The sequence below is a fragment of the Scatophagus argus genome, chromosome 14 (assembly GCF_020382885.2).
Source record: "Scatophagus argus isolate fScaArg1 chromosome 14, fScaArg1.pri, whole genome shotgun sequence".
NCBI classification, from domain to species: domain Eukaryota; kingdom Metazoa; phylum Chordata; class Actinopteri; family Scatophagidae; genus Scatophagus; species Scatophagus argus.
This window is the reverse complement of record NC_058506.1, coordinates 16,279,359-16,302,021: the sequence shown is the minus strand read 5'-3', so window position 1 is coordinate 16,302,021 and position 22,663 is coordinate 16,279,359. Positions and strand designations below refer to the sequence as shown.

The 22,663-nt window shown below is 40.1% G+C and overlaps 1 long non-coding RNA gene across 3 annotated transcripts in view; it reads right to left on the bottom strand.

The window, feature by feature from the left end:
- The window catches only part of LOC124071156, a 78,764-nt gene extending 59,092 nt beyond the window's left edge, over positions 1 to 19,672 (bottom strand). For 2 of the 3 annotated variants that reach the window (XR_006845298.1, XR_006845296.1), the window contains exons 1-3: positions 19,453 to 19,672; positions 18,106 to 18,185; positions 305 to 357 (exon numbers count right to left, since the gene is read on the bottom strand). This is a non-coding gene — a long non-coding RNA (uncharacterized LOC124071156). Of the gene's footprint in view, positions 1 to 304; positions 358 to 16,326; positions 17,506 to 18,105; positions 18,186 to 19,452 lie in introns of those variants that run through there. The other variant, XR_006845297.1, reaches the window with a different exon arrangement.
- Between the last annotated feature and the right edge of the window lie 2,991 nt (positions 19,673 to 22,663).

The window sequence follows — 22,663 nt, the reverse complement described above, 5'->3', positions numbered from 1 at the left end:
AATTCTGTGCCCAACAAAATTGTGTGCATTTACTTATTTGGCACATGGTGGTCACAAATACAACAATCGTTACAAGATGATACCTCTCTTACTCACACACACACAGGCAACCCACTGAAAGAGGCAATTTAATATCATGCTCTGCAACTCTGAACAGAAGCTTCCCTTATCTGACTCGTCATGTGGGTACATGTAGGAACGTGACAGAGGTACTAAAAGCATCATGGTGGTCTATTAGAAGAAAACAAGGACCACGGAAACATAAAATGAAACAGGAAAAATGGGATTTCATTTTCCAACTCACCATGTGAAGAAGACCCAGAGGCCAGCTGCTTCCTTTGCCACAGCTTGAAGATCCTGATGAATTAAGAAAACATTGCAATGAGTTTCACTATCATAGTAGTGATGAAGAGTAGGAGGTATGAGTTTTATTTTCATTTGTCCCGGTCAGAATGCTGCCATACAAATAAATAAAGGTTTATTAGATGACATGAAGCCCCATGACCACATTAGACACAAAATACAAATCTTAATAATGTTGAAAATTGTAACGTTTGGTAAAAAAAAATTACACCTCTTTATTGAGCTAAGATTTACAGGGCAGGATTACCAACCAGACAAAGCGAGGAGCCGCTTGAGGTCAGCATTACACCCCCAAGTATTACAAAAGCTTCAGGTAGTGTGCTGTGTTAGTGTGTGATGGTCTGTGGTAATCTGATCTGATCTGACCCTGAGGCCCTGACTTACAGCAAGACCCAGTGTTAAAATCCAGCTGTCAAGGTCCATCCATGTTGCATCACCATGTTTCTCCAGTGGCCCAAAATGGACAAACTAAACGCTGGCTCTAATGAGGGGCCTAACTATTACTGGGACTTTAACCTGATTTAATACTGATGATGACAAACTTGTGTTTTGATATTTAACATTTTGCTATTTGACTGGTTTTGGTTGTCTGTAAAAGGGCACCAGTGCATGGACAACCATGCGGCATTCCAAAGAGAGTACTGACTGATCAGATGAATCTTCTGCTGTGGTGTCAAAAAGAACATAATAACAAAAAATAATCATTAAAAATAATCATTCATGAAAGGATTGGTAGTGGAGCACAGTCGAGTCACAGAAACCTTCTCCGCCCTGAATTCTATTTCAATACAATTCAATTTGTATTTTGGAAACCTCAACTGATCGCACTCTGTTTTAAATAAATACAGGTTAAAAGATCTTTGACTTTCTAGTATGACTTTCAGTGTTTTTCCTCTCTAAAATATCCCTTGAACAGACAGACAGAGGAGCATGGGGAGAAAGATGGAGAGAGCCACAGAAAGAAAAGTGGGTGTTTGTCTAGGCCACTAATTGTCTCTTAGTGTGATTGATTTCTGCTTAGGAAATGTAACTCTTTGTCAAGGACAATGCCATCCCATTGACTCTAAAAATAATGCCATGTTTGTATCTATGAGGAAGGGGTGTGTGTGTTTGTGTATGTGTACATGCTTTTTCCTATGTGGCCATTACCTAGATTTAATTTTGTCCTGGTTTGGCTCAGTTACTTAGTGTTGCTATACCATCCATAACCATGCATCAAGGTTGATGAAAGCAACACATCTCCTCTGATGGGAGAGAAAATGAACTGACTTTAAATGCCCTTCAGAAATAGGACACCATACAGTGTTGGACAGGCCATCAGCAGGTGACTGAAATGCACTTGGGTTTCATTAAAAGGCATGTGGTGACAAACGTACCAGGTGTGTCCGTGTGTGTGAGTGAGTATTTTGTAATGTATTATGCATGTATTAATGTGTGTGTTCAAAATTGTATGAGTACAAGTGTTCTAGGTACAGTATTGATCGCACTGAAGGGACAAATCTGTATACTTGTGGTTGTGGAGGTCTGTATGTGCATGAAAATGTTAAAAAGGTACATGTTCACGTATGTCTGATGGTGTAAGTGTCAAAAAAACTGCATTTTATTCTGCAGTGTATGGCTATGGCTATGTGCATGAGCGCATTACTGTGTTAATCTGTTTTCCCTCCTTTTTTGATTGATTGTTTTCACCCGTGTCTTGTCCCCTTTATCCATACAGTATATACCGGTGCTCTCTTTGTGCGAATAGTCAGTTTGTACAGTTATAAAGTTGCACAAAGGAGAATACACGGTGCAGACACTGATTTAAGGGATAAGGTGAACAAAAGAAAGCTTAATTCATAAACTTACTCAAAACAGAACAGAAGCAAACAAAAGTTGGCAGGAAGTCCAGGGAAAAGAGTCCAAAAGAAGAATAATCCAAACAATACACAGAGGAGCAAACATGGGAAACAAAGACGAACTGAGCACACACAAGAGGAGAACACAGGTGTATATAGGGCCTAGACACAGGTGAAGACAATTAGGGCGGGGCAAGCAATCAAAAAGGGAGGGAAAACAGACAGGAAATGAAGAGAACAAGACACAAGGGGAGAACAACTACAAAATAAAACAGGAAACTAACTAAACAGAAACTTCAAAACATGCCTGTAAGTCATAACTTTTCTGTAAAGTGGGTTCCTTGTTTCCTAGTGATATTTGTTTTTTGTCAGAAAATCCCTAACAAAATTAACTAACAATGTATTAGTCCTCCCAGTGCTTTCCAACTTCCTTACCTTGTTTGTGGCCCTCACCATGGATTTGATGCACAAACGAGTATTTGCAAAAACAGGACACACTTTAATTTTTTTTTTTTTTTAAACTCAGTTTAAAAAAATCAGTTTGCAGTGTTTCTCAGTCTAATGAGATTTTTAGAATACGAAATCCCATCCTGGCATGTAAACTCCTTCAGGAGGTTAGACATGCAGTTTATTTTGACAGTAAGGATCCTGACAAGTTCAATTACAAATGTGTGCGTGTGCATCTGAGGAAGAAGACAGGGCAGACTGGCCTTTTTCCTCAAGCACTCCATTGTCATCTTAGGCCTCAGGTCCATGTACCCTGTCCATATTCTCTCTCTCTCTATCAGACACACACACACACACATACACTTTAGCTCTCTTGTGCCCCCATGATGGGCAACATTTTTCCCATTCCCCTCCCATTAGCAACTGAAGGTCATTCTAATGGGGCCACTGGCAGACCAATGGAATTGCAATTTAACACAAAGACAATTAGGCATTGATAGGACAACCCACCCCCCACCTCACACACACACACACACACACACACATACAGTGTGTGTTCCAAAGCAATCATTCCTCTCTCAAATCTCTGCCTTGATCACCATCATTCTCCCATTCTCAGTCATTCCATCTGCCATCAGCTATTCTCTCACTCAATTGCTCCATCTGTCCTTTCCTCAGTCTCACTGACCCTTTCAGTCATTAGCCTCTTACTCACAGCTTCCCAAATGTGGAAAATGCCAGATCTCACCGCTACATATAACATTGTTTATTTGAGTCTGGAGAATAGTGGCTTTGGAGTTTTTCCAGAATAAAACCAAGATCGTTTGTGTTCGTCTAGCACATCCACAAAAACTATAATTTCTAAATTCCAAAATCCCCTTCAGACATGCAAGACAATAACCATCAACTGTTGTTGTCACAGGAGATAATTTCGACAATGACAGGCTTTGTTGTTGCCCAACACTACTCGCAACGCAGGCCTCATTCAGAGAAACACTGTGTTGTTTTTTTTGAGAGAGCTTTATGTGATGAAAATTGTACAGCCTGTACTCTAATGTTGAAAAACAGGCAGCAGAAACTGAAAAAAGTATGTGCATAGATTACAGCTTCTGTCTTCAGTCTAGCCAGTGGGGTAAACCTCCACAGGGCATCCCTCATCTCAGAAAGTCAAAGTCGTGCGCAATCTAGTGTCTTCCAGTAACTCATACAACACTCAGACACGACTGCCTTAATTTGGAAAGCTGTCGTGCTGAGCCAAGGGAGGTAGGGAAGAACAGGGCAGTGTGTGCACATATGTGTGTGCGTGTGCCTGCTCACATGCTTGCACTTAACACAGTCTCAGCTGATAAATAGTTTAGCAGTTTCATTCCATCTCATTTAAAGTCGTTACATGTGTCCCCTGGTTCTGGGTTCCTTCTAATCTCATTACAGTTGTCAAGAAAAAAAAAAAAGAGTCCATGAGCATCAGACAGCACAGCAGACTGAGATAAAGCTGCTGTTGTGACTCTCAATTAGATATAAAGTCTGACAGTGTTTGGTCACTTTAAATTATCTGTGGCTGTGCAGGGCAGTGTGTATGAAAGAGGGAGTTTGTATTTAGTAGAGAATCTGCATGACATAGTGCTTTGGAATGATATAATGGACTGACAGAAGACTGTTCCACCATCATCACATCAGTATCACCTTCTCTGTTTTTCATATAGAAATTGCCAAAAACATGTATCTATTTCTAAGTAAATAATAGTCCACCACTATTACAGGGTTCTTACACAAGGAAATTAATCCTTCCTGGTTCAATGAGTGTTTCTGTGAATATTATTATTATCACCATTTTATTAAACGTGCTAACATGTAAACAAAGGTCAGTCCAAAGCCCTAAAATAACATGACTGAAAGGTTTTCAGATATTCAGTCAACTTAGCACCCCCAGAAGCACTTCAGTAGTGAATTCAAGAATCTCTTTATTTAACAATTCAAAGGCGCTACCATTAAGAACAGACACATCCATCATTCAGTTATAAACAAAAATCAAAATACCACAAATACAAGACAAAAACATCCATTACCAGTCAGAAGCACAAAACTAGATTTCCTACTGTTCCCAAAGCTGAAACTCTCTACTTTGCCATTGCTCATAGGTTTTTTCACTAAGGTGAGCTACTGCCATCTCCTGCAGGATCTGCACTCAGTCATCCACCAACATTTGGAATATTTTCTGATAAAACACCTCAAAGGTGTTAAACTGTCATCTCATGAACAAAAAAGCCATCCACACCACACCACGACTTTGATCCAGGTGTGCTGCTTTAAGTGTCGATTTACTGCCATTAACTCATGCACCAGCCTCCAGTGGAGATCAGCTGTCCATTTTTCAATGGGCGCCACATGCGGTCTCTGGCAGACCTGACATTCAGTTGTTCTGTAACTTCTTTATTCTTATATGTTCCCATGCTAGAGTAGCTGAACTATGATCCCACCCCAAGCTGGCAGCATGCAAGAATATCTTTCCCAACCCCCCACTGATGTAATGACCATGTTGCTTTCGCAGTCCACTAAGCCCAGTTGTTTCTTGTGGTGATCAAAATAAGTTTCAAATCACATGTGGACCCACTGAGCTGCTAGAATATGATGCATTAAAAGAGAAAAAGTTGCAACTTATGTTTGTCAGAAAAAGATACGGCATTATTCGGCTAACTTACCCTTTGACATTACATTTTTTTTTTGTGGGAAGTTGTTATATATTGTACATTGGCCTTCAATAAAATGCATTTGTGGGTCCATGAAAATAACTTGTTTCTTGCATTCTAGGAGTGTCCATCCAACATTTTTAAAGAGTCTTAAATGCTTCAAAGAATTCAAACATTAAAAACAAAGAAGCAAAAAAACAAAAAAACAAATAACAGTTAGTAAAAACATTTATAGAAAATAACAGAGATGGAAATATATCAATATTGAACCAGACAACTGTTTTGCTAGGGCTGGACATATTCCAAGGAATGTAAACAGTTGCTCAAATTCATGAGCGGTGCCAGTGGGATGCTGGTCTGTATGTGATTAATGAGAGCTGGGCTGTGTAAAAACAAAACATTGCTATAATGCAGGGTTTGTATGAATTGCAATGAGACTGCATTGTGATGTTTAGTGTGGTTGACAGGTCTTTCATGAACAAATCAATCAATCACTCAATCAATCACAATGACTATGTAGATACATACATGCAGTCAATTCACAGAGAAGCGGACCACACTTAAAGATGGTTATTTTCAGAGCCAGGGTCAGGGCAGCAGCTTCCTTTGAAAAATCTGCTAGCATAGCCCATGACCATTTATTAAAGTGGTAGCAGTATTCCACATTTGTCACTATCACTGTGTCCATGTCTTGCATTTTTAATGGGTCTTCTCTTTGAACCGTGCAGAAACTGATAAAATGACCAAGTTGTTATTTGACCAAAGTGTTGTCAGTTTTACTCACATGGCCTTTGAAGTGTCCCATAAAATTTTGCAGAATGGAAATTATTATACATTCTACTTGTACCAGACTTTTCATTTTTTTAATCTTTGATCACTATGTGTTTATTAGTATTTATTGCATGCCTTTTTATCTTAAGTTCGTAGAATACTGCTGGAATTTGTGAATTTCCCTTGTGGATGATTAAAGTATTTATCTGGTGTCCTCTCATATTTAGTATCAAATCTAAAAAAAAAAAAAAAAAAAACGCCATTAAGGATTTGTCCTACTCCACACCACTATTCAACCACAATGAGCAAAACATTTATTTTCATCAATCAGCAATCATTTTGGACATTCAGCACATTGTCACTGAAATAAATATAAGGTGATTTTTTAAAACATGAAGCAATTCTCATGGCATCATTCAGTGTCACTGTCACATTATTGATTGAAATTGCTCGCTTGTGGTTGTGCAGTTAACTCACTCATTCTGTGTTTTAGTGGTAGCACATAAATACAATGTTAAAGATGACAGAAACATTTATTGCCACGCAGGGCAGATCATGAATGTTAAATACCTGCATTAGATTGTACTCCCAGGAAAAAAAAAAATAGAAAAGACAAAAAATTAACATGCACAATGTGTATTCCTGTGCAAGAAACCTTTAAGTAACAAAAGAAGCGTGTACACTGAACTCAGGTCATTTAAGAGTGTTACATTTCAGATTCACCCTGCACTCATAATTTCGATAAGAAAAAGATTTGAGACAAAACATTTTTCTCAGTGAGCTCTGCATGGCTCGTGGTCATGTTCTCCCTTTTAAAGGCTGTTTTAAGAATAATTACTCCCCCCAAAGCTGTGAACAGGTCAAATTGACTTTTGCTTTTCTCACGGGACCCACCTGAAAATTACTTTCTTAGCTTCTTATTAGCACCAAAGCTGGGGGGATGTATTTTTGTATTGTTGTGCTCCTGTCGAACACTGCAGGGACAATTCTCAGTTCTCACATGTTGGACCACATGTTGGTTAATTCCACCAGCTCAGTGATGCTTGGTAAACCTTTTTCTTTTAGGTACAATCTGCAGTCCAAAAACAAAAACAAACAAACAGACAGGATTGGATGTTGTTATCCACCCACCCATTTTCTTCAATTTATCTGGGATCAGATCCAGGAGTCTTTTTCCAGCCGAGCAATCCAATCCCTCCAGCAAATTCTGGGTCTACCCTGGGCCCTGTAGGAAATATTGGGAAAACCTTCAAAGGGAGGTGCCCAGGAGGCATCCTAAGGAGATGCCCAAACCACCCAAGCTGACTCCTTTCAATGTGAAGGAGCAGCAGCTCTACTCTGAGCTCCATCCAGATGTCCAATCTCTTTACTCTCTAAGGTCGAGCCCAACAACCCTAAGGAGGAAGGTCAAGGTTTACCAATGTAGGTCGACCAATAAATCAAAAGACTCAACAACTGATTCAGCTCCCTCTTCATCGCAATGTTCTGGTACAATGGCGCAATTACTGCTAATGCCACACCAGTTCAGCTCATGCTGCATTTTTCTTGTCACTCATAAGGATAAGATTCTTATTAAGACATTTGAGCAACTCATTGGTTATTTCTGCTGCAGCCTCAACAGCCCTTGAAGAGGTAAAATGTGCAGAGAAAACAAAGAATTCAAACAAGACGCTGATTCATGCTGAATTGTAGTGTACAGGTGATCTAACATAGAGTTCGTACCTAACTCCTCGATGTATAACCTAACTCCTCGATGTAAATCTGATATGTCAAATCTTAGAAGCAGAATGTCAGGCTTGTAGAACAACTGACCATGTAAAAAAAAAAAAAAAAAAAAAGAATATTTGACAATTGACTTGGCAAGTATAGATCTTAAAATAAAAATAAAGGAGTGCTCTAGTGTAGAAGCATGTCATTTACGTAGCCCAAACTTGTAAGAGGTGACTTCAGAAGGATAACACAGATGTGTTCAGAATAACACAGGAATATACTGACTGTTAATGTATGATAAGCTCGGTCTGACTGGGAGATATACCGGTGGAATGCACAAGGGAAATGCTGCGATGCTATCCATGTTAATCAGCCGTTGCAGTTGTCTCCTACATTGCCACACACACATATATAAAATCCCTTGTTACACCAACGCATGCATATGAAATCTATAAAAAAAAAAAATGTGAACAAACACACACACACACACACAAGAGCACTCCTACACAGGAACACACTCCTACATAGGTTAACTAATTCAGGATTCTGATGAGGACAGGCAGAAAACAGTACTAAGCTATGATAGATTGGCCCTGCTAAAAGAAAGTCAAAAACTCAAACAATGAGAGTTAACATTGATTGGCATCTGGGTTGTCAATAACTCTGTAATCTTTCATCATTAAAGTTATACACAATGAAAGCCAATATGGCAACAAAACATTTGAGACAGCCTGTTATTACTGGGGACAAGCATGGCATATAATTACAACCGTCAAATCATTAAAATCACTTTTCCCACAGCTCTGTTTTTGTGAAAGTGCGGGAAAACAAAATTCTGTTTTGATTCCCTTGAAGCCCAGGCTAATGATTCATTTTCAACAAACTGCTAGCATTGTCGAGTTGTCTGGATGTTCAGTGATTAATATTTTCTATTCTGTTACTTGGTGACATTTATTCAGACACAGTGGTTTTGACCATCTTGACTTGAAGCTACTATTCCACATGAATGTGCATTTGCCTGCCAAAACACAAGTTCACTCAGCGTATATATGTGTGTGTCAGTAAGTGGGTGAGCTTCAACCAAGTTGGAGCAGGTGCACCAGCTGGCACTGCTGGAGAGAACCAGTCCCCTCTCTACCTCCAGCTGCTGCTCCAAACACACCCGCCCATGCGACAAACAAACTCCCTCAGCTTGCATCTTCATCTCTTTCCTCTTCCTGACACGTTCCTTAAAAACCTTTTCTCTCATCTCTAACACTTTTCAGAAAACTTGTTGCTTGCCAGTTCTCGCTTTCCATATTTAACCTTCACGGCTTTCCTCCTTACAGGAGCATATTTTACAATAAAACTCCTAATTCTGAGGAGACTGAATTACTAGTGTTTGAGCCTCGAAGGAATGTGATATTCTACATAGCATGGCTAAAGCAGAGTTTAGGTCTGATCACACCAGGAAATGTCACAGAGACATTAATCTGCACAGATTCAAAATATGAGGTTCTAGAGTCCTGACTAGTTGCAGGGTTAGTCAGTAAGCTACTATAGCTGGTTAGCTCTCTCCTAGCATTCTAGCAAGCTGGAAACACGCTAATACTAGACAGTCACAAAAGCTCTGCAAGGATCTAAGCCATTAAATTGAAAGTGGCTGAAATCTTTCTGAGCTAACAAGTCAGCAAGTTACATGTTCACTTGACAATAAGCAAACAATTGGTTCAAAATGTGTATTTGTAGCATTGATTCCACAAATTTGGTTGATCAAGCTGAACTTCATTAGTTTTATTATTTTTTAATGCAGGATTTCAGGATTTCACTCTATCACTGCTTTATAGAATAAAAATAAGGCAGATGGGGCCTCCATGACTGGGTTTGCCAAGGGACTCCAATTCACTAAATGGGCCTCTTCATTGTCATATCATTACCCTTATCTTCCTGCTTTCCTCACTGCTTCTTCACCTTTCTTTCCCCCTATGTCCTTGCCATCCCTTTAAATGACAAATGCAGCAAAAGGAGAGGAGGAAAGAGTGGAATTCAAACAAGTGCTATGCTGACAGCCTATTGACCTCTAAACTGTAGCTGTAGTCTTGTCAAATTTTAGGTTGAAATAATCATCCTTTGATTCAACTCAAATGACATTAAATAGCAGTGTGTGACCATGTATAGTGATAAGCCCTCCCCAATTAAAACCAAGGACTATGCACTTCACTAAAACCACGCTTGTTATTTTGAAATAACAAACAAATAAACAAAAATCTCACAAAGAAAATGTCCTTCAAAAAGGTCTGGAAACTGCCAACAAATGCTTGATTTATTTAGTTAATTATTTTTTCAAATCACAATGTTTTATTCAATTTAAACTATTTCTGTACCAATTCATTTCACCTGTCTCTTTGGCTGATCAACAGTTAATTCAGTGCTTTAAAAGTGCAATTTGCCTTTGTCTCTGTTTATTTGCCTTGCTTACTACTACAAATCTTGGAATGCCAATACATTCTCTAATTCACTATAAACTCTAGAGGCATATGGAAGTCATGGGCCCCTTGCACCATACCTACCCACACACTGCAAATTAGGCAAACATAGCAGCGCATACATAAACAGGCAAATACACAAAGATATGCCAATGGATGGCTCTGTAGGAGGACTGACAGAGCAACGGTCTGTCAGTGTGTTTGCCTGAAAACAGAGTGGAGCGTCATGGATGTGTGGATTCAGGCGCTGTGGGTCCTGAGGAAGGTTGCTCACCTCAAAGCCCCAGCATACCAATGAACTCACAGAAACACACACACAGAGGAATAGTTGTCAGATTGACGGGATGCCTGGGGACCTTTCCATTCTGGGAAAGGGCCTAACACAAAAGCAGCAGAGCCAACTTGCATGAGCAAACATGCACACACACACACATGCAAAAACCCCTGCAGAATTTGACCTGAATAAAATGCTGACTCTCGACATGTAATTATTTTTATTTCAATTTTTTTTTTTTATTAATATTACTTTAAACTTTTTTATACTTCTACCAGATTCTCCAATCAATGCTTCTCAGAAAGCCAAGCTGTCCTTGGAAAAATTAAACATTAACTACTTTTAATTGTGCATCAGCAATATTCAGACGAGGTAGGGAGCTGAGCCAAGCTTCTGCACATTTATCTGGCAACAGGACAGGAGTTTTCTTTTGAACCAGAAATCAGGTAACAGCAGTTGGATAATTGGGTTTCAGGGCCAGCTGCTGACTTTTTTTCCCCCACAGAATTCACTACATTACATCTACAAGTTAAATTTTTCATGTGTGAAAGAAATTACACCCCTAAATTCTTTTAATACATCAGTCTTAATTTAATATACAGTAAAATAATATATGTGCATTCGCACTGTGTATACAACAGAGTTTGCCTCAAGGATTCTCATATGTAATTAAAACAACAGCAAGTGATAAAATGGTTTATCTGTGGAAAGTTTTGCCAAAGGCTTTTGCATTAGTGTTATGTGTCTTATTCCTTATAACCAAGAAGAATTAACTAGCCTACATTTTCACACTTAGTTTAAATCAGTTGCATTTTGCTGCCAACAGAACTCAAGATATAGGATAACAACACATTATAGAAGCAATATATGAGATATAAATTAAAAAAAAAAACAAAAAAAACTTCATTGTGCACTGGTGGTAAACATTTTAACAAAATCAGATCTATCTATGTCAGATGTCTTCACTGTAAACCTATATTGCAATCTAAATTCATCTGTCGTGTCAAACAGTCCTTTGTTGTCTGCCAGACATTTTTCCGAAGCGTTTAGCTCAAAGATCAGACTCACTTGGTGTCCTCCTCTGGAACTGAATGGAAGCATTCAGTGTTTACAGACAACTGCAGAAGCACAAAAAGACCTCTGAGCTCTGGTGATGCATACCCTCAAGCCTTCACTGTTTTATATTAGAACTGTTGATGCCATTTGTGAGGCTACACAGCAGCCCTGACATAACATTAACATGGAACTACCCATGAGAATGTTGCTGTTGTTGCATTTCCCCGGTGTGTCAGGTGTAATATTGCCCTTAATTGGATATGAAGAATAAAGTAAGCAGGCCTAAGTGTCTAGAAAAATATTTTAAACTCCTGTCCCTTAAACAGGAAGATCCGAATGCAGGGAAACAAGAGGAAAAACAATCTTGCAGACAATCAGAGTCTTGACTATGGACACATCAACAGAGTATATCCATTTATCGACCTGAGGAAGAGGAAACCTCGTCCTCTAGATGAAGGGTGGAATTTCAACACGTTACACCACCCTGCTCACCCAGAGCACTGTCAGTATTCATATCTGCAAATTGCTTCAGGGACTTTGGGCCCATAAGGCAGGGAGGAGGTGTAGCAGAATGTTCAGATTTTTACAACAGTGTCCACATGAGATCAAGTTAACAGAATGAAATTGCATGCTAAATTTCACACCATAGTTTGAAAATTACCCACACTAACCACATTTTAAAGCCTTTTTATCAATGCACTTACCGTTAATTTTATTGGACAACTGAACCCTTTTCAAAATGGCTTTTTAACATTGACATATGACTTTCGGGGTATACAGACTACATCATACCCCAAAGGGAATTCTGGCTCGTAAAGAAAATGTATTCTGGCACTCAGGCTCAAGTCCATTTAGCTTTGTATTAAGTTAGTAAACTGTGTGTAGCCAAGTTCATTAACAAACAACATTTTGTTAGAGGTTTAAAGCAGCAGTTCTTACTGACTGGTTGGGAAGCTTATGATGTAGGGAGTTTGTCCACTCGCAAAAGAAAGATGCAATGTCACCGATGTAGGTAGCATGAGAAGTATTTTGAGCTGGTATAAAGCTAAGGACTTAGGGGCTAGTTTTAATATGATAAAAATACTGTCACAGCTAAGATATAGATGGATATGGATTACTTTTTTTCATAAAAACTTACACTGTCAGGTATCAAAATCTATTAAAATTATATAGAAAATTACATAACACATGTTTAACACAGTATGTATCTTTGATATGAGAAGTAAAACATTGTAAAACAACTTGCATGTTTGTGTATACTGTTGCTAGATGGTCGTAGCAGCGGAGCTGGTGGTTGGGCAGTGGGGAGTTTGCTTTTCATAAAGGAGCTGCTATTTAATTGGCATTGATAAATAAATGCAACAGAAAGGGACTGCCTGATTTCACTTTCTCCACTAATCCACAACACCTTGAGGCATCATTTCATTTTTAGATGGGATAAGGTACTTTAGAAATGATCTATGACACTGAATATTAAAAAAAAAAAAAAAAAATCCCACTGCACCACAGTAGTTCGTTAGTGGGTAAATAACACTCTTTTACTAATGTAGCAAACATCCCCATTGGCTTACAACAGTCCAATTACTGCAAAAGGTAAGAACTTGCTAATTAATCAAAGTCAGACACTTTTTTAAGAGATTGATGAATTTCCCATCACATGTGGATTAATTAACCTGTCTCAATGACATGTTTTTTTTTTTCTTTAAGGTTGCATTGTCTCTGGAATCATTTTCCCACTACTCTGTATACAGCAGAGGGTTACATGTTATAATTAGCCTCTATAGTTTGACTAATTTATCCCCTGAGGTTACATTTGGGCCTTGCTGATCCATGATTTTCTGCTGTTCTTTGTCCAAAATGGATGCATATCTAAAAGCAAGTTACTTTAAATTATTATGATGCTTTGTTCTCATACAACACAACTTTTTATATTGGTGATAATGTGAATAGAAGTTTTTTTTCAGAATCAGAATCAGAATCAGAATTCCTTTATTAATCCCTGGAGGGAAATTCTTGTTTCTACAGACAATTGCACATGCAGTATTCCCGACCAAGAAAGGAGAAAAGTGCAGAGTATATAAATAGGATAAACAAAAACTAAAATCTCAAGTACAGTAGTATTTACAAAAACTGTATTCAAAAATTTTTTAAGAAAATTTAAAAATACAGGTATGTGCAATGTGTAAAAGTAGCCAATATGTACATTGTATAAACAGTGAGTGTGTCCGTCACAGTGCTGAGTTTAACAGTTTGATGGCGACAGGCAGGAATGATTTCCTGTGTCGCTCTGTGGTGCATCGTGGCAGTATGAGTCTGTTGCTGAACGAGCTCCTGTAGCCGATCAGCACATTGTGGAGAGGGTGAGAGGGAAAGTCCAGTATAGTTCTTATTTTGGACAACATCCTCCTCTCAGACACCACTGTCAGAGAGTCCAGTTCCTCTCCCACAACATGGCTGGCCTTCTTGATGATTCTATTGAGTCTGTTAGTGTCCCTCACCCTCAGGCAGCTGCCCCAGCAGGCAACAGCATATGTGATGGCACTGGACACCACCGACTCATAGAACATCCTCAGCATCGTCCTGCAGATGTTGAAGGACCTCAGCCGCCTCAGAAAGTAGAGGCGGCTCTGGCCCTTTCTGTAGACCATGTCCACGTTCTTGCACCAGTCCAGTTTGTGGTCTAAGTACACCCCCAGGTATTTGTACTCCTCCACCACCTCCACAGTGTCCCCTTTGATGTTGATAGGGGTCACTGGAGCCTTAGTCCTCCTCAGGTCCACCACCAGTTCCTTGGTCTTTGTCACATTGAGCTGTAGGTGGTTTTTCCCGCTCCATGTGACAAAGTTGTCCACTACCGTCCTGTACTCTCTCTCATCCCCCCCAGTAATACACCCAACCACTGCAGAGTCATCAGAAAATTTCTGAAGATGGCAGGACTCTGTGCAGTGCGTAAAGTCTGTGGTGTAAATAGTGAAGAGGAAGGGAGAGAGGACAGTCCCCTGTGGAGCCCCGGTGTTGCTGATCACTTCATCTGACAGGCAGCACTTCAGGCGTACGTACTGCGGTCTGCCCGTCAGATAGTCTGCGATCCAGGACACCAGTGGGGCATCCACCTGCATCGCTGTCAGCTTCTCAGCCAGCAGAGCCGGCCTGATGGTGTCAAACGCACTCGAGAAATCGAAGAACGTGATTCTCACAGTGCTTGCCGGCTTGTCTAGGTGAGTGTAGACTCTGTTCAGCAGGTAGATGATGGCGTCGTCCACTCCAAGGCGGGGCTGGTAGGCGAACTGAAGGGGATCCTGAAGTGGTTGGACCATGGGCCGGAGCTGTTCCAGGACGAGTCTTTCCAGGGTCTTCATGATGTGTGACGTCAGGGCCACAGGCCTGTAGTCCTTGGGGTTGCTGGGACGCGGCGTCTTCGGGACAGGAACGAGGCATGACGTCTTCCACACCACGGGGACCCTCTGAAGACTCAGACTCAGGTTGAAGACATGATGAAGTACTCCGCTTAGCTGGGGGGCACAGGCTTTCAGGACCCTGGGGCTCACACCATCTGGGCCTGCAGCTTTGCCTGCACGGAGTCTCTGCAGCTGTCTTCTCACCTGGTCAGCTGTGAAGGTCATCGTTGGGGTGATGGGTGGGGGAGGAGTGCTTGTGGTACCCAGGTGAGAGTGGTCCACCCAGGCTTCTGGGGACGAGGTGTGAGCGAGGTCATCCAGATGGAATGTGGGGGGAGGGAGAGAGGCTGGAGTGGCCGGTTGCTGCAACCTTACTGCTGAGGAGTCGTTTGAAGTGTGAATTGGGGTCCCTGTGTCGAATCTGTTAAAAAACTGATTCAGCTCATTCGCCCGTTCCACACCGCCATCAACTCCTCCTCTGTTTGGCCCGTAACCTGTGATGGTCCTCATGCCACTCCACACCTCTCTCGTGTTGTTCTGCTGGAGTTTCCACTCCAGCTTCCTCCGGTACCTCTCCTTTGCCTCCCTGATCTTTATTCTCAGGGTGCGCTGGATAGCTCTCACCTCCTCCCTATTGCCTGCTCTGAAAGCCCTCTTCTTGTTGTTGAGGATGGCTTTGATGTCCTTGGTTACCCACGGCTTGTTGTTGGGGTAACACTTTACCGTTGTGGTTGGGACAATGGTGTCCACATGCTATTTTTTTATTTTTTTTTTAATGCTATTGTACTTTGACACATCACTTTTGACACATAGCTGTTTTGTGGTGGTTTCAGGATGTTTGAGATCAAACTCATTCTCAAGAGGTTGCAAAGGCAGAGTAAGTACTTCAGACCTTGAACATACTCTGTGAATACTTGTGTTCTTAAGGAAAGAAAATGAGCATTTGTGAAGCAAAAATAGTAGGAAGAAATATTGGAATATTCCAGCTGCAAGACAGTAAGGAAACATGCCAGTGAACTCAGGAATAGCACTTGAGGGCAATTCTAATTAAGGTTGGAATATTAAAAACTCACTTTCACTTGAGGTGTGAGAGGTACACCAGCGATGACTTTTAAATTTGTTTCAAGCGCAGAAAACTGTGCTGATGACCTCTGTAAAGGAGTAAAGAGGGAACATATCTGTGTTTTATTGCCAGGACTACACATGTTGTCTTTTATGCAACCCAAATGAGTAAGTCTGGTCACAGGAGTCTTTGCTTAGCGGTCAATAATTAAGTAGTTATTAGGGGTGTATGAGGTTACAAAGGTTTTGGTTTTGTAAAGATTTTATTTCATAAGATGCTGCTCATTTTCTTTCCACTAGGAATGATCACAGAGACTTACAAAAGGTGCCTCATCATGTAATGAAACGTTTAGGAAATTAAGTGGTTTATTCACAGTCATCAGCCATCCATTTCAACATTTTGTTTGTACTGTGTATTGTCATTCGTAGTTTTATTCCTCAAGCAGAAAAAAATTGCACACAAAAAACCTTATTTGTAACTGCTGTTGAATGTCTCAACACTAAAATGAGTTTGTTACGCACTACGGGAATTTGTCTTGAACGCTTGCTTTAAGAGGACAAAACCTGCTCAGTCAAGACTTTACAATGGCCCAGAAGCACAAATTATCTTTTGATTTCACAAGTCTGCCAATATTGCACATCTTTCCTGATGACAGGCTATAACTCTGTACAAACTGAAAGATCAGGCACCAACAGATCAAGGATTTACTTGTCAGGAACAAAAAAGAGACAAAGACAACCTAGACTGTGTAATAGTGCTAAGACATCATAAAGATACTTAAACAGAGAAGCTTAATATATGGAAATTACTAAATCTAAAATTAACTACTAAATTGTTTCACCCAGTTATGCAGTGTCCATAAAAATGTGATTGAAAAAGTATTACAGCAGACGTACAGATTCTTTCAATTGACCCTACCTGTTACATTTCTGCATTGCGTTTTTAAAATTTGTAATATTATGTCAGTGAATATACATTCCCCCTCCACTATCTTGTTGGCAAAAGAACTTTCACCTTATCTGAATAATAAAACTTTTTTTTTTTTTTTTTTTGGTTCTCTTGTGTAGAAGTGAGGAGATACTATAAACATCTGCTGCTACACGGTTACAGAAAGTGTTATGCTGCCATTGTGATTAAGGCCGTTCTGTTACTTACATAAACAACCAGGATGTGAATGTGATGGATCCCATTAAAACCCATAGATCCCTTAAGTAGTTCTCCACCTCACCCCTCAGAGAAGTGCAACTATGGCCTGTCTGCATTATAAATGCTGCTAGAAATGTGTAATGCTTTAGAAATATTTCAATAGTGCTAACCCACAAATGTGGGCTCTGATTCAATTTTCTGAGAATCCACACGAGGGATTTACTCTGTGTAAGACGTCTTGTTGAAAGCTTTTCTCCCGACTTCTCATTTCAGACTCCCATGACACCCTGAAGAACAAACACAATATTGCCAACATAGTTTTACAATTCAAGCTAGACACTAAAATTGGAAGATGAGTCAAGGCGGGAGACTGGTTTCTCTTATTCCTCATGTTTTGGGCCACATGAAAGACTGCAATGCTTCAATTTCCTGTATTGTATCGCAATCTGTAAGTAAGTAAAATAAGTTTTGTAAAATCCGCTAAGGCTGTGTGTTAGTCCTACTCTTCAAAGCTGTGAGGTTCAGCCATTATATTTGTGTTAAAAGCAGCATTTTGTTAGATTCCATCCAAGCAGTCAAAGCTGTGCCTGTGGCTTTTCATTGAGATGTTGATGAATGGAAATTGAGAGATATCAGGTTCTTTAAATTATTTTGTTCAAGAATCAGAAGTAACTTAACCTGTATTGTTAAGTAGAAGAAGGTCTGTCTTTTATGTGATTGTGTGGAATTGAATCTACACTTGACAAGTACACTCATTTTAGCAGGAAGATCTCATTAGCTCCACTGTTAGCTCTGTTATGAATGTCTACTTAGTCACCTTCTTAGTTAGCAGTCTTCATAGATTTAGAAAAGGAAATAGAGAAGATGATGCATGTTGCTGAGCCTACCTGTAGTGCCCCTTAAGCCATAAAAACACAAGCACTGTCCTGCAGCAATTCACAGTCAGTGCATATCCGACCAGCGTGATCTGTAAAATTTGCAAAAGAAAAGGTGTTAAATATCTGTCAACATTTGCAATGCACATGGTGTGTTCCGTTTGTACTCGTAAGTCGCTTTCCAAGTTGTTTTCCAGATTCTGAAGCCGGACGTGACAAATGGAACACCCCCTGATGTAGGAATATCAACTTGTCAACTCAGTTGACCTTAGAGGACGCCGGGTTCACAAGATGGCTGCCCCGAGCACTGCCTGTTGTAAAAGGTGTTTTTTTTATGCGGCTTTTGTCTTTTTTATGTCCATTTTATCAATTGGAACTTCTAATTTTGCTTGTAATTGACTAACGTTACAAACCTTGTATTGTGGCAAATGGAACACATCCAACTTGGTTTTCAATGGGCGTGATGTCACCCTGAGTCCCGAGTTATGACTTATGAGTACAAATGGAACGCACCAAAAATCACTTCCATTTCAAACATCCTGTGGTATGGCAACCCCACAGTTATGACCTGTCTCTGCAAGTCTCTTCTACATCACTTACCTTAGTTGTTTTTATTCCAAAAAAAAAATTGTTTCCACTTTCATTCAAACACAAATCAGAATAATGCCTTCACAGTTTTGAGCTCTCTGTACGTGTACTTGTCTCTGTACATGCCATGTCAAGGTTCAGCTTATTTAAATTATCAAATATTTCTTTCCTTTTACCAGTACTATGCTTCATCTTAGGAATTAAAGTGCTGCAGTTACAGAGGGTTTTTGGAATGAAGCATTGTGATGAGTATTTGCCTTGAATAATGTCTTTGCATTTGATTATGCAAGCCTGTGTGTGATGTTGTATGTGAGCGTGCATATGTGTGTGAGGTTGAAAAGATCTTTGATCTTAGCATTCTGTCACTGGCAACAGACAAACAAGAAAAAACTAAATACAAACATATAAACAAGCACAGTGCAAAACAATGACTTGAGTGCTGGTTATTGGCATAGCAGACTGTAGGGGGAAGAGTCCATATGTGTTAAGGGAGGGTGCGGGGGAGTTAGTTCAAATCATGTTATTTCAGTCATTGATGGGTAGGCGTAATGTAATGTGTTAGAAAAGCCAGGGTGTGGTATAGGGGTCAGGGTAAAGCTTTCCTTTAATGCATCATTTGTTGTTTTGTCTGTTGTTTCATGATGGGGTAAAGACCTGTGTGCCGTTTGTTTATGCCCATATTTAGTACACTTGAGTTCCATTCCCTTGCTTTTAAACAGTGCCTCCTGTTTGAAACATTCAAGTGTATAATGTTGCAGTGCCATACTTCACCTGTGTTTGTTTTGTCTTGAAGCGTCAGTAGCTGGAGTGGGGTTGGAGTAGTTGTTTGATTAACAATAGAAGTGAATCGGAAGGAAATTGGATATGGAAAGGCTCAGTTAGTCTTACACTTAATGTCACGAAGCGTCGCTGATGCAGAGTCTCAAGGAGAGGCGGTGGGGGCAAAGGTCCGAAATAATGTTCTTTTAATTAAATCAAACTGAAGAAATCGCGCACTTACTGCGGCAAGGGATCATGAAAACTGTGGCAACACAAAAAAACTTGGCCGACAAATGTGACTGGGAAGACAAGGACTAAATAGACAGGACAACGAGACACAGGTGAAATACATTAGGAGGGAGAAAGCAATCAGGATAAACTAAAGCAAAGGTGCATGAAACAGAGACACAAAGGGGAAGTGACACTTTCAAAATAAAGCAGAACATGACAACAACCTGGAACATAATACATGGAAACACAAGACACACATGAAACATGACACACGGATCAACAGACAGAAAACCCAGGGCTTGACACTTAAGTATTTTCTGTTGATAACCGTTATACTTAAATATAGAGTATATATCCACTCTTCTTCTTTTTTTTTTTTTTTTACAGAAACAATGGCCTGAAATGAACAAAGAAAATCAAACATCACTGTCACTTCAGACTGTAGCCACAGTCAGGAAAAATTCTCATCATATTGTTAAAAAGATTTATCTGCCTTACACCCAGCCAGATCATGCACTCCCTGTCTCCGTCCTTTGCTGCCCTAATTACTTCACTTATGTGCTATTGGGCTGCAAAGTCACAGATCTTTGTCAGATCAACCCTGGTGCTTTGCCATTTTGTAACACACCAATCCATAAAGGTCCAACGTCTAAATCACTAGTCACCATCTACTGTTAGACACTGATAGGAACCTGATACTGTAGACACAGAGGCGGGGAGCTCAGTAAAGCCCTTGGATGAATGCTTTAGTATCACCAGGAAACCTGGGAGCAGATTAATCACTGCACTCCTTGTAAGGCAGTTTTTTGGCCTGTTTTAGTGTAACGGACTTCGTGACATTTAGGTGTATTTTTGTTTCTGTACACAGTGAAATGATCAGATTCAGTCATTCAGTAGAGGTTATCCTTTGACTTCGTGTAGCTTTTCAGTAGTTGCTTTTCCAAGATAATACCAGTAAATTGAAAAAAAAAATGCAACAGAGCAAAGTTTAGTCTATACAAACAAACAGAAACAGCAATGAGGATGATTTCCAGTGTTTCTGCAGGATGATCATTCCTGCACTCTCCAGACTGACTTATTCACCGCAGCATACATTGCATCTGGCTGGGGCCTGAAAATCCATATAAATAGGTAATAACTAATAATTGAAACCCAGCATAATGGAATTGCTGCTGGCGGCAGGCGTGATGAGAGTGAGTAGTAGGGGGCAATGGCTGACGTGAGCCTGCTGCCCCTGATGAGCTAAGAGGAGGCACCCAGCAGGAACCGTCTGTGCTATGGTGCCATTGCAACATCGGCCAGTTAAATGGCCAAGCATCCAGTAACCAAATGGCCTTCAGGAGGAGCCAAGAGGGGCTGGCTAACTGACCGAATGAATGAGTCATTCTGCACAGCCACATGGTTTAATCAGAGAGCACACAAACATGAGGAGAGATGCTGTGGGGGGATGTGTCGCACATTAACATTCACATCATTTGTCCCATAGCCATGCATACAGAGCCTATGGACCTGACTCAGATCTTCCAGCAAGGCAATCTGCATACACTGGGTGGCAGTGGACAGTTAATGAAATTACAGCCTGAGAAGTAGTAACTAATCTGGCAACTGTATCAGGACTCTAAAGATGTACATTTGGTACAGCTATCCATGGTGTCCAGATAATGAATCCAAAAGACTCTGGTGATTGACTGACTTTTGTACTCCACCATGAAATTGATATTTGTGTCTTTAAAAACGAAATGTCTCAACTGTGAAATACCCATGAAATTTAGTACACTCATGAGACCAGACCTAGTCTTCTGGTCCGAGGCTCAGCGATGTGCCTTTCTTGTTGAGCTGACAGTTCCTTGGGAAGAAGCTGTGGAGGAACACACGAGCGGAAATACCTGCAATATTTCAACCTCACAGCAGACGCTGAGAACTGAGGCTTGAACGTCAAGGTACATCCATTCGAGATGGGATGAAGGGGTTTTGTGGCCAACTCCACAGTAAAGCTCCTGCAAGAATTAAGGATTAGAGCGCAGGCCTGCAGGAAGACCATAAGAGCCCTATCAGAGACCATCATTCACATTTGGTCCTATCTACGAATCACTCGTTCAGTCTCTCTCAGGATGAACTATAATTACTTCAGTAATTAATTTTCACCATTTCAATTAAAGCCACCATCTCATCAAATATTCAGTTTGACTAATATGTTGGTTTATGACCAAATACCTGCAGCTCTAGTGACATTCTTTAAACCTGACTTGTACTTTATGTTTAGTGCATGTGGAAATGTCTGGAAGCCAGCACACTCAACTGAGATGGTAATCTAGGTAAAAAACATACCTGTTAAGCAGTAATATTTTAATATTGTTAGTATGTAGCTCAAAACAGTACTGTGACTAAGTGCAGCCTCACACAGTGGCTCCAGACTTAGTATTGTTGCATAAAGACAGGGGTTTGCTTGTTCATCTCAGAGGCTATGATCAATAACAGTGTAAGTGTAAGTTGTGACAGCAGAGTCAATATTGTTATGAAAAGTATTTTTTTGACACATTTTGGAAGCACATTAGATTAAAGAGCAATACTCTCAGGCACATAATGCACAGAAAACACATTTTGCATTCCATGGGACTTTAAATATCATGCAGCATACAGCAACAATACAGAAACAAAGAATGAGGAAATAAAACACTTTACCCTGTATCTGCTAAAATAAACTCCTTAAATTTTAAGTTGTAGGAAGAGCTGACAATGCAGTTTCATCTGCAGTTTCATCTGCTCATGTGTTACAGTATTGATTTTTTTTTAAAACCCCTGTCATTATCACACCTTATTACATTCATCTGTGATTGCACATACAATACTAACAACCCCAGTTAAAGACTCTTGAGTAAAATGTCAGCAGAATGAATATTATTATAATTTTTTCCAACACGTGGTGCGGGAAAGGTCACTGTTTAATCATCTACATGCAAGCAAGAATGTTTATTTGTGATAATGGATGACT